The sequence below is a fragment of the Phyllobates terribilis genome, unplaced genomic scaffold, assembly GCF_046119375.1.
Source record: "Phyllobates terribilis strain yellow unplaced genomic scaffold, ASM4611937v1 Scaffold_66__1_contigs__length_7565176, whole genome shotgun sequence".
Lineage (NCBI taxonomy): Eukaryota > Metazoa > Chordata > Amphibia > Anura > Dendrobatidae > Phyllobates > Phyllobates terribilis.
In genome coordinates this window covers 1,526,593-1,543,333 of record NW_027362826.1, presented here as the reverse complement: position 1 = coordinate 1,543,333, position 16,741 = coordinate 1,526,593, and the positions used below count along the sequence as shown (strand labels likewise).

Sequence of the window (16,741 nt, the reverse complement as noted above, 5' to 3'; positions counted from 1 at the left end):
CGCTGACAGCGACCAATCACCGATTTGGGCGCCACATTCAAATATCGGCCGCGACCAATCACCGATCTTGGCTCCACATTTAAACACCGCTGTGCTGATTGGTCGCCGACGCTGGGCGCGACCAATCACCGATTTTGGTGCCACATTTAAATAGCGTCCGCGACCAATCCGCACAGCGGTGTTTAAATGTGGAGCCAAGATCGGTGATTGGTCGCGGCCGATATTTGAATGTGGCGCCCAAATCGGTGATTGGTCGCTGTCAGCGGCCGCGACCAATCAGCACCGTAGTGTTTAACTTTTGCGGCAAGATCCGTGATTGGTTGTGGGCCAAGACCGCGACCAATCACCGATTTGTGCGGCACTTTTAAATAGCGTCCGCGACCAATTGGATGTCAGCGCCGCTCCCCGTTCCTCCCTTCACACCCTAGCCGCATGGATGTCAGCGGCGCTGCCTGTGCGGATACTTCCGCTCCGAGAACCCGGGACATGAGCGGGCGCTCGGAGCAGAAGTATCCCGACCCGCAGCGCCGCTCCCCGGTCCTCCCTTCACACCCTAGCCGCTGATGTCCCCACAGTATCCGCATGGTGTTACAAAGGTCCGGACATTTGTGTTAAAAATCGCTGATTGGTCGCTGGCGCTGCCCGCGACCAATGACCGATTTGGGCGCCAAATTTAAATATCGGCCGCGACCAATCACCGATCTTGGCTCCACATTTAAACACCGCTGTGCTGATTGGTCGCGGCTGATATTTAAATTTGGCGCCCAAATCGGTGATTGGTCGCGGGCAGCGCCCGCGACCAATCAGCGATTTTTAACACAAATGTCCGGACCTTTGTAAGACCATGCGGATACTGTGGGGACATCAGCGGCTAGGGTGTGAAGGGAGGACCGGGGAGCGGCGCTGCGAGTCCAGATACTTCTGCTGCGAGCGCCCGCTCATGTCCCGGGTTTTCGGAGCGGAAGTATCCGCACAGGCAGCGCCGCTGACATCCATGCGGTTAGGGTGTGAAGGGAGGACCGGGGAGCGGCGCTGACATCCATGCGGCTAGGGTGTGAAGGGAGGACCGAGGAGTGGCGCTGACATCCAATTGGTCACGGACGCTATTTAAAAGTGCCGCACAAATCGGTGATTGGTCGCTGTCTTGGCCCGCGACCAATGACTGATCTTGGCGCCAAAGTTAAACACTATTGTGCTGATTGGTCGCGGACGCTGACCGCGACCAATCACCGATTTGGGCGCCAAATTGAAATATCGGCCGCGACCAATCACCGATTTTGGCGCCAAATTTAAATATCGGCCGCGACCAATCACCACAGCGGTGTTTAAATGTGGAGCCAAGATCGGTGATTGGTCGCGGGCAGCGTCGGCGACCAATCAGCACAGCGGTGTTTAAGTTTTGCGCTAAGATCAGTGATTGGTCGGGTCCGAAGACCGCGATCAATCATCGAATCGTCTTGGTGAGGACCGGGGAGCGGCGCTGCCTGTGCGGCTACTTCCGCTGCGAGAACCCGGGACATAGCGGGCGCTCACAGCAGAAGTATCCCGACCCGCAGCGCCGCTCCCCGGTCCTCCCTTCCGCATGGAGGTCAGCGACGCCGGCGGTCCTTCCGCTGCTACCGGCTGCATCTCCATCCCGCAGATGGGTCCGTCGGTCGGGTTCCTTCTGCTGTTGCCGGCCGGGAGATGAGCGCCTTGCGCCGGTCATCTCCCGGCTGCATCGCCGCTCAGCTCCGTCCCGCAGATGAGCCGCTAACGGCCGCCATCTTTTTTTAGAAATCCCCCGGCGCTGATTGGCCGCTGCCGGACCAATGAGCGACGCGGGATTTCCTGGACAGACAGACACACAGACAGACAGACAGACGGGATAAGACGATTATATATATAGACTAGATTAGTTCCAATTAATGCTTTTGGTCTGTAGGTAGATCCGTACCATTCGTAACCGAGCAATAACATCATGCACGCTCCTTAACATGACATCTTCCCCTTGGATGAGCCACTTCTCCACGGCCCCCCGAGCCTCGGAGGTGGAGATGGTCTGGATGAGCTCTACGCGTTCCCCCTCGGTGCTGTACATGGCTTTGATGTCCAGGTTAGGAAGGAACTCCAGCTTTGCGATGCCTTCAAAGCCCTTCTTTAGATGTGGTTGGACCCGCAGAGGGTCTTTAGTCTCAGAGAGAATTTCTAGCATTTCATCGTTGGACAGGAAGAAAAAGCTAAAGCGAAAATGCACAATATGATAAAGATGTCATTAAAGTATTGGGTCAGGCGCCATTTGTATTAGTGTCTATGTGAGAAAATAGAAAAGCAAAGCTTTAAAGTAAAGATTCAGTCCCCATACACATTGGATTAAAATAGTTTAAACCTGACGATTGCAGCAGGACCGGCCTACCCACTGATGTGTATGGGGGTCTCCTGACTCTCCCCCGATAGAGGATGTCAGGGCCAGAAGGATAGGGCAGATGGGATTTCAATACCCGGTCTTTTGGTTCTCAGGGGAGATAACCCGCTGCCGGAGGTGTCCAGTACCGACTTTCTCCTCTCTCCCCATTAAATCAGCAGAATAGGTGGGAGTCAGGAGAAATAGCCAAATAACCATTCAGACCACGGGTATCTCATATGTCATGCGTATGGTTAGCTTAAAGGGGCTATCCAGCTTTGGGAACTTTTTTTTATTTAACTGAAATGTGTATTCCCATCTCCAGGATTCTACCCCAATATGTAGTATGCGTAATAATAATAATATTAGCAAATACCTCCAATTAGAAGTTTAGTATAGTTCTTCTGATTTGTTTTGTCGCTTACCCCATGTGCAGGGCATTGCAGTAGCTTAGGTTACGACCACTAGCAAATAACTGTCACTATATGAGTGGTCGTAACCATGGATACCGAAGCTACTGCAATGCCTTGCACATGGGGAAAGCGACATAGTGAATCAGAAGAACTATACTACACTTCTAATTGGAGGTATTTGCTAATATTATTATTATTACTACGCCTACTACATATTGGGATAGGATCTTGGAGATGGGAATACCCATTTAATTGCGAGTATTTGCGACAATTCAGTTTCATTAAAAATGTTGCACCGTTAGGCTTTTTGTTTCCTGCACATTCAGCTTTGATGTGATCTGTGGTCATAAATCGGCTAAGAGGAGCTGAAAAAAGACAGATTAAAAATAAGTCCAATAGCCAGCGCAACACAGAGCCAATAGAAGGCAAACAGTGCAAAATTATTAATGAAATCCAATTACAAAAATGATTTCAATGCGTTTAAATAAGAAAAAAAAATATTTAAGGAATATATACAATCATTGCAACAAGTGAAACGACTATACGGTGGGAAAAAAGCCTCTTCTTCTCCAGCCCTTTCATGATTTTATCCAGAAGCACATTGCTGTCCTGAAGTTTCTCCAGAAGTCCGGTCAGAGAAGTGGCGCTTAAAACCTAAAACAAAGTAGATAGCCCATAAGTAAGATTCCATTACATAGTTATAGAGACTGAAAAAAGGTCACATTCATTGACTATTGTGCCAATAGTTTATATTAAAAGAAAAATTAGAACCTATTTGGATAGAAAATAGAAGATGCGGGAGGCTGGAGTCCAGGCAGTGCGGAGCCCCATAACCCGGGATCCTTGTGATGGAAGCATCAGGACACGGACTCTTGGAAAACATCAATCCTGGATGCAAGATGACCGTGCTTTCTTGTATCAGTCCACCATGAAGCATCCATTTACCTTCGGGTCTTTAACGCAATGTTTCATGATCTCTCTCCAGTTTCTGTCCACAGTCTGGAATAAGCGTCCTTCTTCAGGCATTTGCTGCATGATGTCCTCAGAAGAGAAGATTAAAGCCACTGGGTCGGCACCTTCAGCCATTCATCAATGGTTTCCTGGATCCTTATCAGTCGTTCCTCCCATTGCTTAAAGGAGGAGAGCAAAAAGTTAATTACACATAAAATGAAAAGGATAGAAAAAAAATGCTATCATTTTAGAAGATAAATTATCAATGGATATGAATTCTGAATTGTTGGACATTTGTAGGGAAAGTTTGGCGAGACTCCTTGATACCATCCCCTTTACATGTAAGCTGGAGCCGCATGTAACTTTAGCCTCGGAGATCCTAATGAAACCTTAGCTTCTGCTAATAAGCAAGTGAAGATTTTAAGCTGAGTGACAACATTTACTGTGGGTGGGAACTCCTTAATCCCTTCAGGACCGGATAATTTTTTGTTTTGCATTTTTTCCTTCCCTTCTTCAAAAAGCCATACATTTTTTAATTTTTCCATTGATATAGCTGCAAGAGGCTATGTAATGTGCTGTAGCTTAACCCCTTCCCAACATATGACATACTGTTAAGCCATATGCCATGTTCCTGCAGATGTGCAAAATTTGGACCTGGGCCCCCACCAGCATGTTGGTCAGATGTATGGGCCCTTATAGCATTCTAGATCCGATAATGATGCGCGTGTTCGTCCCTGCCTTGGATGTTTCCCATTGTAGCCCCATCCTATAATAATGTCTCTCATTCTAGGCCCCTTCCTGGTATAATGTTCCCCATCCTGCGCCCCTTCCTGTTATAATATCCCCGATCCTGGGCCTCTTCCTGTTATAATATCCACCTTCTGTGTATAATACCCCCCATCCTGAGCCCCTTTCAGCAATAACGTCCCAATCCTGGGCTCCTTCCTGGTATAATGTCCTTGGTCCTGGGCCTCTTACTGTAATAATGTCCCCCATCCTGGCCCCTTCCTGTAACAATGTCCCCAATCCTGGTACAATGTCCCCCATCCTATAACAATGTCCTCCATCCTGGTATCCTGTCCCCCATCCTAGGCCCCATTCTGGTATAATGACCTCCATCCTTGTGCCCTTCCTGGTGTAATGTCCTTCATCCTGGCCCATGTCATGGTATAATGACCCCCATTCTGGTATAATGCTCCCTATCCTGGGCCCTTTCCTTGTATAATGTTCCCCATCCTGGGCCCCTTTTTTATATAATGCTCCCCATCCTGGGCCCCTTCCTTGTCTAATTCTCCCCACCCTGAGCCCCTTCCTTGTCTAATGCTCCCCATCCTTGGCCCTTTCCTGGTATAATGTTCTGTTGTTCTTTTGTAATACATTAAATAAACAAAAATAAATGATTCTTCTTACCTTCCTGCGCTCCCACGACATGCGGCGTCTTCTTCTGTAGCTGATTTCAGTGTGCCGGCAAGGGCAGCGCATGACGTCACTTCCATGCGTCGCTCGTGACTGGCACGCCGACATCAGCTACTGGCCTTTGATTGGCTGGCGGCATGCATTGCAGCTCAGGGACCCGGCATGTCCCTGCGCAGCAATATACTTCAGCCGAATGTGCGTCCTCAGACTGTGGAAGTGCCATACATATATGAGATGGGAATACCACTCTGCCACTGTGCGCTCCTTTATGCACTTTACCCTCCTTTTTGGCACTCTTTGTGGTAAGAGACTACCTTAAAAAATGTTTTATGTGACATGTATCTGATTATTTGTGGGCAGGAGCATTATTTAGATGGATACCTGATGCATATGGCAAGTGTAAATCCAATGACTATGGAATACTTATGGATTACTTTTTGATATATTATTACACTCATTGGATTGTCTTGATATACTAACCTTATGCTATATTATCTATATTGCTCATGTCCCACTGTGACCATATGCGTGACCATATATGTATACTTTGTAACATATCTTGCTACATTGGTAATCTAATTAGTGTCTTTATACTATCCGTATTATGTCATTTCTCTTTTTACTATGTACGTTTTTTAACTTGATGGAATAAAAATTTATATTTTTTACGCCAATTAACTCTTTCTTCTCCTATGTACCCATGTGTTTCATGAGTTGGCTCAGTTTGGCAAATCTGGGATATATTTCCCCCCGGATATGCCAACTTTACCCCTATAGGGTCTATTTAGTTGTATCACTCTGAGTCTATGTCTGATCCAGAGATACAATAATGAACATGAATCCTTATATATCACGGATCTTGCAGCCGCCTTTACCTGCTTGGACATAAGTGTTACATAGTTACATAGTTTAAAAGGCCGAAAAAAGACAAGCGTCCATCCAGTTCAGCCTATTTCTTGTACACTGCAGCTATTCCGCAGCGTTGATCCAGGGGAAGGCAAAAAAAAACCATGCGGTATAGGCCAATTTACATCATTGAGGAAAAATTCACTTCCCGACTCCAATCTGGCAGTCAGATTAAATCCCTGGATTAATTAACTATCACTAAGCATAAGATGTAATTTTATTGTTCTCAAGAAAGGCGTCCAGTCCTCTCTTGAACTCATTAAGTGAGTTGGACATCACCACTTCCTCTCCCAGAGAATTCCAGAGTCTCACAGCTCTGACCGTAAAGAATCCCCTTCTATGCTGGTGCAGGAACCTCCTTTCCTCCAGACGCATAGTGTGCCCCCTCGTCTTTGTCACCATCCTTGGTATAAACAGGTCATGGGAGAGATCTCTGTACAGCCCCCTGATGTATTTATACATGTTTATGAGGTCTCCCCTAAGCCTTCTCTTTTCCAACGTAAATAGGCCTAATTTGGACAACCTCTCTGGGTATTCTAGTCCCTCCATTCCCTTTATTACCTTAGTCGCCCTCCTTTGTACCCTCTCTAGCTCCAATATGTCTTTCCTGAGTACCGGAGCCCAGAACTGTGCACAATATTCTAAGTGCGGCCTTACCAGCGCTTTATACAGAGGAAGAACAATGTTCTCATCATATGCCCCTATTCCTCTTCTGATGCATGCCATGACTCTATTTGCCTTCACAGCTGCTGCCTGACACTGGGCACTCCAATTTAATTTGCTGTTAACCAAGACGCCCAGGTCCTTCTCCATGTCAGATTTCCCCAACGGTTTCCCATTTAATATGTATGGGTGACTGCTGTTTTTCTTTCCCATGTGCATGACCTTACATTTATCGGCATTGAACCCCATTTGCCATTTTTTGGCCCAACTCCCCAATTTATCTAAATCCTCCTGTAGCTGTGCCCTATCCTCATCTGTATTAACTACGTTACAAAGTTTAGTATCATCTGCAAATATTGCTATTTTACTATGCAACCCTTCCACTAGATCATTAATAAGTATATTAAATAATATAGGGCCCAAGACAGACCCTTGAGGCACCCCGCTAGTCGAGACGCAGTTATAAAAGGAATCCAATTTGTCCGCATTAATCAACTGCAGGGCATCTTGATTGGCAAATAGATTGATCACGTTGGGGTACCAAGTGTTCAGCAACTTTTCTTCTGTCTTGGCACAAGCCAAGGATCCGCTGTTCCTCAGGGATTCACATGCTACAGGACCCCTGGACCTGACAAAGAATAAAGCACTTTATCATATTAAACCTGACAGGGCACACCTGTGAAGTGAAGACCATTTCCGGTGACTACCTCTAGAAGCTCATCAAGAGAATGCCAAGAGTGTGCAAAGCAGTCATCAAAGCAAAAGGTGGCTACTTTGAAGAACCTAGAATATAAGACATATTTTCAGTTGTTTCACACTTTTTTGTTAAGTATATAATTCCACATGTGTTAATTCATAGTTTTGATGCCTTCAGTGTGAATGTACAATTTTCATAGTCATGAAAATACAGAAAAAGCTTTAAATGAGAAGGTGTGTCCAAACTTTTGGTCTGTACTGTATATATCCACCCATATACAGTATACATATACACACATATACAGTATACATATATACACACCCATATACAGTATACATATATATACACACATATACAGTATACATATACACACCCATATACAGTATACATATATATACACACATATACAGTATACATATATACACACATATACAGTATACATATATACACACATATACAGTATGCATATATACACCCATATACAGTATACATATATACACACATATACCAGTATACATATATATACACCCATATACAGTATACATATATATACACACTTATACAGTATACATATATACACACCCAGTATACAGTATATATATATATACACACCCATATACTGTATATATATATATATATACACACCCATATACAGTATACATATATACACACATATACAGTATACATATATACACACATATACAGTATACATATATACACATATATACACACATATACACACACATACCAGTATACATATATATATACACACGCCCATATACAGTATACAGTGCTGGCCAAAAGTATTGGCACCCCTGCAATTCTGTCAGATAATGCTCAATTTCTTCCTGAAAATGATTGCAATCATAAATTCTTTGGTATTATTCTCTTCATTTAATTTGTCTTCAATGAAAAAAACACAAAAAGAATTGTCCTAAAGCCAGATTGGATATAATTCCACACCAAACCTAAAAAAGGGGGTGGACAAAAGTATTGGCACCCTTTGAAAAATCATGTGATGCTTCTCTAATTCGTGTAATTAACAGCACCTGTAACTTACCTGTGGCACCTAACAGGTGTTGGCAATAGCTAAATCACACTTGCAGCCAGTTAACATGGATTAAAGTTGACTCAGCCTCTGTCCTGTGTCCTTGTGTGTACCACATTGAGCATGGAGAAAAGAAAGAAGACCAAAGAACTGTCTGAGGACTTGAGAAACCAAATTGTGAGGAAGCATGAGCAATCTCAAGGCTACAAGTCCATCTCCAAAGACCTGAATGTTCCTGTGTCTTCCGTGCGCAGTGTCATCAAGAAGTGTAAAGCCCATGGCACTGTGGCTAACCTCCCTAGATGTGGACGGAAAAAAAAATTGACGAGAGATTTCAACGCAAGATTGTGCGGACGGTGGATAAAGAACCTCGACTAACATCCAAACAAGTTCAAGCTGCCCTGCAGTCCGAGGGTACAGCAGTGTCAACCCATACTATCCGTTGGCATCTGAATGAAAAGGGACTGTATGGTAGGATACCCAGGAAGACCCCACTTCTTACCCCGAGACATAAAAAAGCCAGGCTGGAGTTTGCCAAAACTTACCTGAGAAAGCCTAAAACGTTTTGGAAGAATGTTCTCTGGTCAGATGAGACAAAAGTAGAGCTTTTTGGGAAAAAGCATCAACATAGAGTGTACAGGAAAAAAAAAGAGGCATTCAAAGAAAAGAACACGGTCCCTACAGTCAAACATGGCGGAGGTTCCCTGATGTTTTGGGGTTGCTTTGCTGCCTCTGGCACTGGACTGCTTGACCGTGTGCATGGCATTATGAAGTCTGAAGACTACCAACAAATTTTGCAGCATAATGTAGGGCCCAGTGTGAGAAAGATGGGTTTCCCTCAGAGGTCATGGGTCTTCCAGCAGGACAATGACCCAAAACACACTTCCAAAAGCACTATAAAATGGTTTTAGAGAAAGCACTGGAGACTTCTAAGGTGGCCAGCAATGAGTCCAGACCTGAATCCCATAGAACACCTGTGGAGAGATCGCAAAATGGCAGTTTGGAGAAGGCTCCCTTCAAATATCAGGGACCTGGAGCAGTTTGAAGTGACCGCGGGCAAGGCCGCGCATTGGTATCTATGATCTGGCCCAGCAAGATCCCCACACACAGACTCTATCTTGACAACCGTATCTTTACTCGCATACATTTTTAACACAGCAAAGAAAAAAAAACAATAAATGACAACCGTAAATATGCACAGTAATAACGTGTACTGATAAGCTGACCCTCACTGTCCCTACTCACACGTTACCAGTCCTTTACTCCAGAAGGATGTGTCCCCCGTCGCAGGCCTGTCTGTCTTTGCAGGAAGGCGTCCCAGCCGGAAAAAAAAACAGGAACAGCAGAATTCGCGGAAACAAAGGAAGGGATACTTCGGCCTCTCGCCAGAGGTCCCGCTTACAGTCTCTCTGATCCGGATAGAAGCTCTGGTGGGTCCCCTTATGTAGTCCACACTCCAGTAGCAGGGAGTGTAACAGCTGAATCCTTCAGCAGTGCAGGAGCTGGGGAAGGCTCCGAGGATATGGTGTCAGATAGAAGAAATCACGTTGAGAGTCTCTCCTGCGCCACACACGAGGGCCTGCACACCGTCCTGGCTCTTTTCACAGACCACAGCAGACTCTGCGCGCGCTTTTTCCTGCTTCCCACTTTGGTCACGTGACTCTCTAGGGCGGGACACAGGAGGCTCAGTCTTTTTCTCTGTCATCACACCCTGCGCAGGTGCAACCTCTGGCCACAAGGTGGCAACATCATCCTGTGTAATCACTTCTGTAACAGGCTCTATATCAATTATCACAGAACAGCCAGAGACGGCCAGCTCACTACAAGTTTGCCAAAGAAGAATGGTCTACAATTCCAGCAGAGCATTGTAAGAAACTCATTGATGGTTACCGGAAGCGGTTGTTCGCAGTTATTTTGGCTAAAGGTTGTGCAACCAAGTATTAGGCTGAGGGTGCCAATACTTTTGTCCGGCCCATTTTTGGAGTTTTGTGTGAAATGATCAATGATTTTATTTTTGCTTCATTCTCTTTTGTGTTTTTCCTTGCAAGCAAATTAAATGAAGATAATAATACCAAAGAATTTGTGATTGCAATCATTTTCAGGAAGAAACTGAGTATTATCTGACAGAATTGCAGGGGTGCCAATACTTTTGGCCACCACTGTACATATATATATACACACACATACAGCATACATATATACACCCATATACAGTATACATATACACACATCTACAGTATACATATATATACACCTATATACAGTATACATATATACACACCCATATACAGTATACATATATACACAGTATAGATATACACACACATATACAGTATACATATATATACACACACATACAGTATACATATATACACACCCATATACAGTATACATATACACACCCATATACAGTATACATATATACACACCCATATACAGTATACATATACAGTACAGACCAAAAGTTTGGACACACCTTCTCATTTGAAGATTTTTCTGTATTTTCATGTCTTTGAAAATTGTACATTCACACTGAAGGCATCAAAACTATGAATTAACACATGTATAATTATATACTTAACAAAAAAGTGTGAAACAACTGAAAATATGTCTTATATTCTAGGTTCTTCAAAGTAGCCACCTTTTGCTTTGATGACTGCTTTGCACACTCTTGGCATTCTCTTGATGAGCTTCAAGAGGTAGTCACCGGAAATGGTTTTCACTTCACAGGTATGCCCTGTCAGGTTTAATAAGTGGGATTTCTTGCCTTATAAATGGGGTTGGGACCATCAGTTGTGTTGTGCAGAAGTCTGGTGGATTCACAACTGATAGTCCTACTGAATTGACTGTTAGCTGTTTTTTTCTTGCCATAATACAAATTCTAAGTAAAGAAAAACTAGTGGCCATCATTACTTTAAGAAATGAAGGTCTGTCAGTCCGAAAAATTGGGAAAACTTTGAAAGTGTCCCCAAATGCAGTTGCAAAAACCATCAAGCGCTACAAAGAAACTGGCTCACATGAGGACCGCCCCAGGAAAGGAAGACCAAGAGTCACCTCTGCTTCTGAGGATAAGTCTATCCGAGTCACCAGCCTCAGAAATCGCAGGTTAACAGCAGCTCAGATTAGAGACCAGGTCAATGCCACACAGAGTTCTAGCAGCAGACACATCTCTTTAACAACTGTTAAGAGGAGACTTTGTGCAGCAGGCCTTCATGGTTTAATAGCTGCTAGGAAACCACTGCTAAGGACAGGCAGCAAGCAGAAGAGACTTGTTTGGGCTAAAGAACACAAGGAATGAACATTAGACCAGTGGAAATCTGTGCTTTGGTCTGATGAGTCCAAATTTGAGATCTTTGGTTCCAACCACCGTGTCTTTGTGCGACGCAGAAAAGGTGAACGGATGGACTCTACATGCCTGGTTCCCACCGTGAAGCATGGAGGAGGAGGTGTGATAGTGTGGGGGTGCTTTGCTGGTGACACTGTTGGGGATTTATTCAAAATTGAAGGCATACTGAACCAGCATGGCTACCACAGCATCTCGCAGAAGCATGCTATTCCATCCTGTTTGCGCTTAGCTGGACCATCATTTATTTTTCAACAGGACAATGACCCCAAACACACCTCCAGGATGTGTAAGGGCTATTTGACCAAGAAGGAGACTGATGGGGTGCTACCTGGCCTCCACAGTCACCAGACCTGAACCCAATCCAGATGGAACTGGACCGCAGAGTGAAGGCAAAAGGGCCAACAAGTGCTAAGCATCTCTGGGAACTCCTTCAAGATTGTTGGAAGACCATTTCCGGTGACTACCTCTTGAAACTCATCAAGAGAATGCCAAGAGTGTGCAAAGCAGTCATCAAAGCAAAAGGTGGCTACTTTGAAGAACCTAGAATATAAGACATATTTTCAGTTGTTTCACACTTTTTTGTTAAGTATATAATTCCACATGTGTTAATTCATACTTTTGATGCCTTCAATGTGAAAGTACAATTTTCATAATCATGAAAATACAGAAAAATCTTTAAATAAGAGGTTGTGTCCAAACTTTTGGTCTGTACTGTATATATACATACAGTATGCATATACACATATACAGTATACATATATATATATATACATACATATAGAGTATCTATAATATAACGCTACAAGCGTCCCTCTGTCTGAAGCCTTTATAGTCTGCGCTAGTGCGACACGCCTGCACAGTCTGGCTCCAGACTGAAGAACGCATGGAGCCGTTACAGGTAAGAGGAGTGTATGGTGCTGGAGATCGAGGTATGCGTATACACTGAACACATACCGCGATCTCTGGCGCCATACTTACATACTTACCTGACCGGGATGAGCGCTACCGCGGCGCCTCTGTTCGGTCCAGAGTCCGGGGGAAGAGGGAGGCATTGAAATCGGCACATGCGCATAGCGCTATCCGGCGCCATTTTACTGAAGACACATTTGCAATGTGTCTTCAGCAAAATGGAGCCGGACAACGTGGTATGAGCACACGCGTACTTCGGCGCCGCACTCCTCCCCCGGCCTCCAGCAGAACGGGAAACAGCGCTGGAGCACAGGGAAGAAAGGTGAGTATAAGTGTTTATTTTCTTGTATGTGTGTGTAGCATGATAGGGATGAGGGGTGCCATACATACCAGGATTGGGGGGTGAGGGGTGCCATACATACCAGGATTGGGGGGTGAGGGGTGCCATACATACCAGGATTGGGGGGCGAGAGGACCATACATACCAGGATTGGCGGGTGAGGGGACTATCCATACCAGGATTGGGGGGTGAGGGGTGCCATGCATACCAGGATTGGGGGGTAAGGGGACCATGCATAACAGGATTGGGGGTGAGGGGACCATGCATAACAGGATTGGGGGTGAGGGGTGCCATGCATAACAGGATTGGGGGTGAGGGGTGCCATGCATATCAGGATAGGGATGAGGGGTACCATGCATACCAGGATTGGGGATGTGAGGGGGTACCATAGATACCAGAATAGGGATGAGGGGGTACCATGCATACCAGGATTGGGGGTGAGGGGTACCATGTATACCAGAATTGGGGGGTGAGGGGACCATGCATACCAGGATTGGGGCTGAGGGGTGCCATGTATACCAGAATTGGGGGGGGGACCATGCATACCAGGATTGGGGATGAGGGGTGCCATGCATACCAGGATTGGGGAATGAGGGGTGCCATGCATACCAGGATTGGGGAATGAGGGGTGCCATGCATACCAGGATTGGGGAATGAGGGGTGCCATGCATACCAGGATTGGGGGTGAGGGGTGCCATGCATACCAGGATTGGGGAATGAGGGGTGCCAAGTATACCAGGATTGGGGGTGAGGGGTGCCATGCATACCAGGATTGGGGGGTGAGGGGTGCCATGTATACCAGGATTGGGAGGTGAGGTGACCATGCATACCATGATTGGGGAATGAGGGATGCCATGTATACCAGAATTGGGGGGTGAGGGGACCATACATACCAGGATTGGGGGGTGAGGGGACCATGCATACCAGAATTAGGGGGTGAGGGGTGCCATGTATACCAGGATTGGGGAATGAGAGATGCCATGTATACCAGAATTGAGGGGTGAGGGGACCATGTATACCAGGATTGGGGGATGAGGGGTGCCATGTATACCAGGATTGGGGGTGAGGGGTGCCATGCATACCAGGATTGGAGAATGAGGGGTGCCATGTATACCAGGATTGGGGGGTGAGGGGACCATGCATACCAGGATTGGGGGGTGATGGGTGCCATGTATACCAGGATTGGGGAATGAGGGGTGCCATGCATACCAGGATTGGGGAATGAGGGGTGCCATGCATACCAGGATTGGGGAATGAGGGGTGCCATGCATACCAGGATTGGGGGTGAGGGGTGCCATGCATACCAGGATTGGGGGGTGAGGGGTGCCATGTATACCAGGATTGGGAGGTGAGGGGACCATGCATACCAGGATTGGGGAATGAGGTGTGCCATGCATACTAGGATTGGGGGGTGAGGGGACCATACATACCATGATTGGGGGGTGAGGTGTGTCATGCATACCAGGGTTGGGGGGTGAGGGGACCATACATACCATGATTGGGGAATGAGGTGTGCCATGTATACCAGGATTGGGGGGTGGAGGGACCATGCATACCACAATAGGATGGGGGCAGCACAAATACCAGGATGGGAGACCATATACCAATAAAAATGCTCGCCACCCGGGCGTAGAACGGGTTCAATAGCTAGTACATATATACACGCATATATACAGTAATACAGCATATACATACACATATATATACTGTATATCCCCACACACACACACATATATACAGTAATACAGCATATACATACACATATATACTGTATATACACACACACATATATATATATATATCTGGCGACAGGGCCCCGCTGCGTCCTCTGTGTCTCTGCACAGATATAAATAACACGTACTGGATCCAGCACAGGTGACAGTCTGCCATAGAGCTGACGTGCAGTACATACACTGTGTTATGGGGGCGCTCACCTGTGCGGACCCCGCGCTCCGGCCGCTACTTCTCTGCTCATATAAGGTCTCTCTTTCTGCCATTAAATAATTCGGTTGTCATGGCAGCGGAGGCGGGGCGTTGGTAGGGGGCGTGTCTGATATAGGACAGATTGGGGCGGGGCTGTCATGCAGTGCTTGTCTCATCGATGTAATTTCCTGCTGTTGCCACCTGGTGGACAGAATTGGTCAGTACACGCTGAGAATGCTCACATGGTGGGGGAGGGGCAGCTTATATATGTATATACACAGTCACAATGCAGTTAGGGTTATGTTCACACAGTGTTTATTTAAACGATTTTTTCCACATTATAAAACTCAGTGTTGTCAGGAAAAGCATTGCATGTATTTTTGATGTATGCCTCACACTAAATACATTTTTGAAGATTTTTTTTTAATCTTCCATCCTATACTCGGGCACTGGCTGTATATTGTTGTGGCCCCGGGACTTGCTTAGATCCGCTGGGTGGCATTGCCAGCTACATTGCAGTAAATGGGTGACCTGAAATCCCACATTTATCCTGTGACCAGTTAGGGACTGTTTTTTCTTAAAGAAGGGGCTCGAGTTATTAATCCCAGACAATCCATTAATGGAGTTTCCAGTAGTATAATAATGATGATTTATCCTGGGGATGGGTTATCAATATCAGATCGGTGGGGCTCCGACACGCGGCACCGGCTCTACCCATCAGCTGATTGCAGCGCTCAAGTGTAAATAGTGTGAAGATCTGAACATCACTGCTCCATTCACTGTACTGCGGGTCCTGCAAGTCAGCTAATATTCATGTAATAGGAGCTGATCTGCAGCACCAGGGAGCGGCCACTACACAGTGACCAGAGCTGTGATGTTCAGCTCCTCAACAATGTTTACATCTGATCTCGACCGAAGCTGCAAACAGCTGATTAGTGGAGGTGCCACGTGCCGGACCCCCACAAATCTGATATTAATGAGCTAACCAGGGGATAAGCCATCAATATGTTTGTCCTGGAAATTCCCTTTAAGGCCCACCTGCACATACTATGTATATAATATATATATATATATATGGCAAAGAGTGGGAAGGGGTTAATCAAAGGCTCATAAAACGGACAAACAACACGAATATTGGTTTCTATCTTTTACACATTTGGGGTAGCCCTTAAGAGGGCCGGAGAGAGAGAGAGAGAGAAAGAGAGAGAGAGAGAAGAGAGAGAGAAGAGAGAGAGAAGAGAGAGAGAGAAGAGAGAGAGAAGAGAGAGAGAAAGAGAGAGAGAGAAGAGAGAGAGAAGAGAGAGAGAGAAGAGAGAGAGAGGAGAGAGAGAGAAGAGAGAGAGAAGAGAGAGAGAGAGAGAGAGAGAGAAGAGAGAGAGAGAGACCAAGAGAGAGGAAAAAAAAGAGAGACCCAACCAGTGCAAGGCTAAGCCGGGCAGGTGGTAGCGGCTATTTATACCCACTGCTGATCTCTGATTGGTGGAAGATCTGGGTGTGGCTGCTCTCTGATTGGTGGAAAATCTGGGTGTGGCTGCTCTGTGATTGGTCAGCATTATGACCTCACAGTGGTGATGACTCATACCTCCTGGGTGGTTCTTCTGGGCGGTTCTGTTTTCTGACTGGTGGAAATTCTAATCAGCATTATGACCTCACAGTGGCCGTGACTCATGTTTCATGGACTGTTCTATCTGGGTGACCTGAAACATGCTGATCTCTGATTGGTGGAAATTCAAGTCATCTTCATGA

General features: G+C 45.8%; 1 long non-coding RNA gene across 1 annotated transcript; it reads right to left on the bottom strand.

Annotated features, from left to right (window-relative positions):
- Window positions 1-3,349: 3,349 nt before the first annotated feature.
- On the bottom strand, window positions 3,350-15,074 carry LOC141193544 (uncharacterized). The gene is made up of 4 exons (XR_012266457.1): window positions 15,007-15,074; window positions 7,409-7,515; window positions 3,742-3,926; window positions 3,350-3,450 (listed from the first exon to the last, which is right to left on the bottom strand). It is a non-coding gene; the product is annotated as an uncharacterized lncRNA (long non-coding RNA).
- Window positions 15,075-16,741: the final 1,667 nt, after the last annotated feature.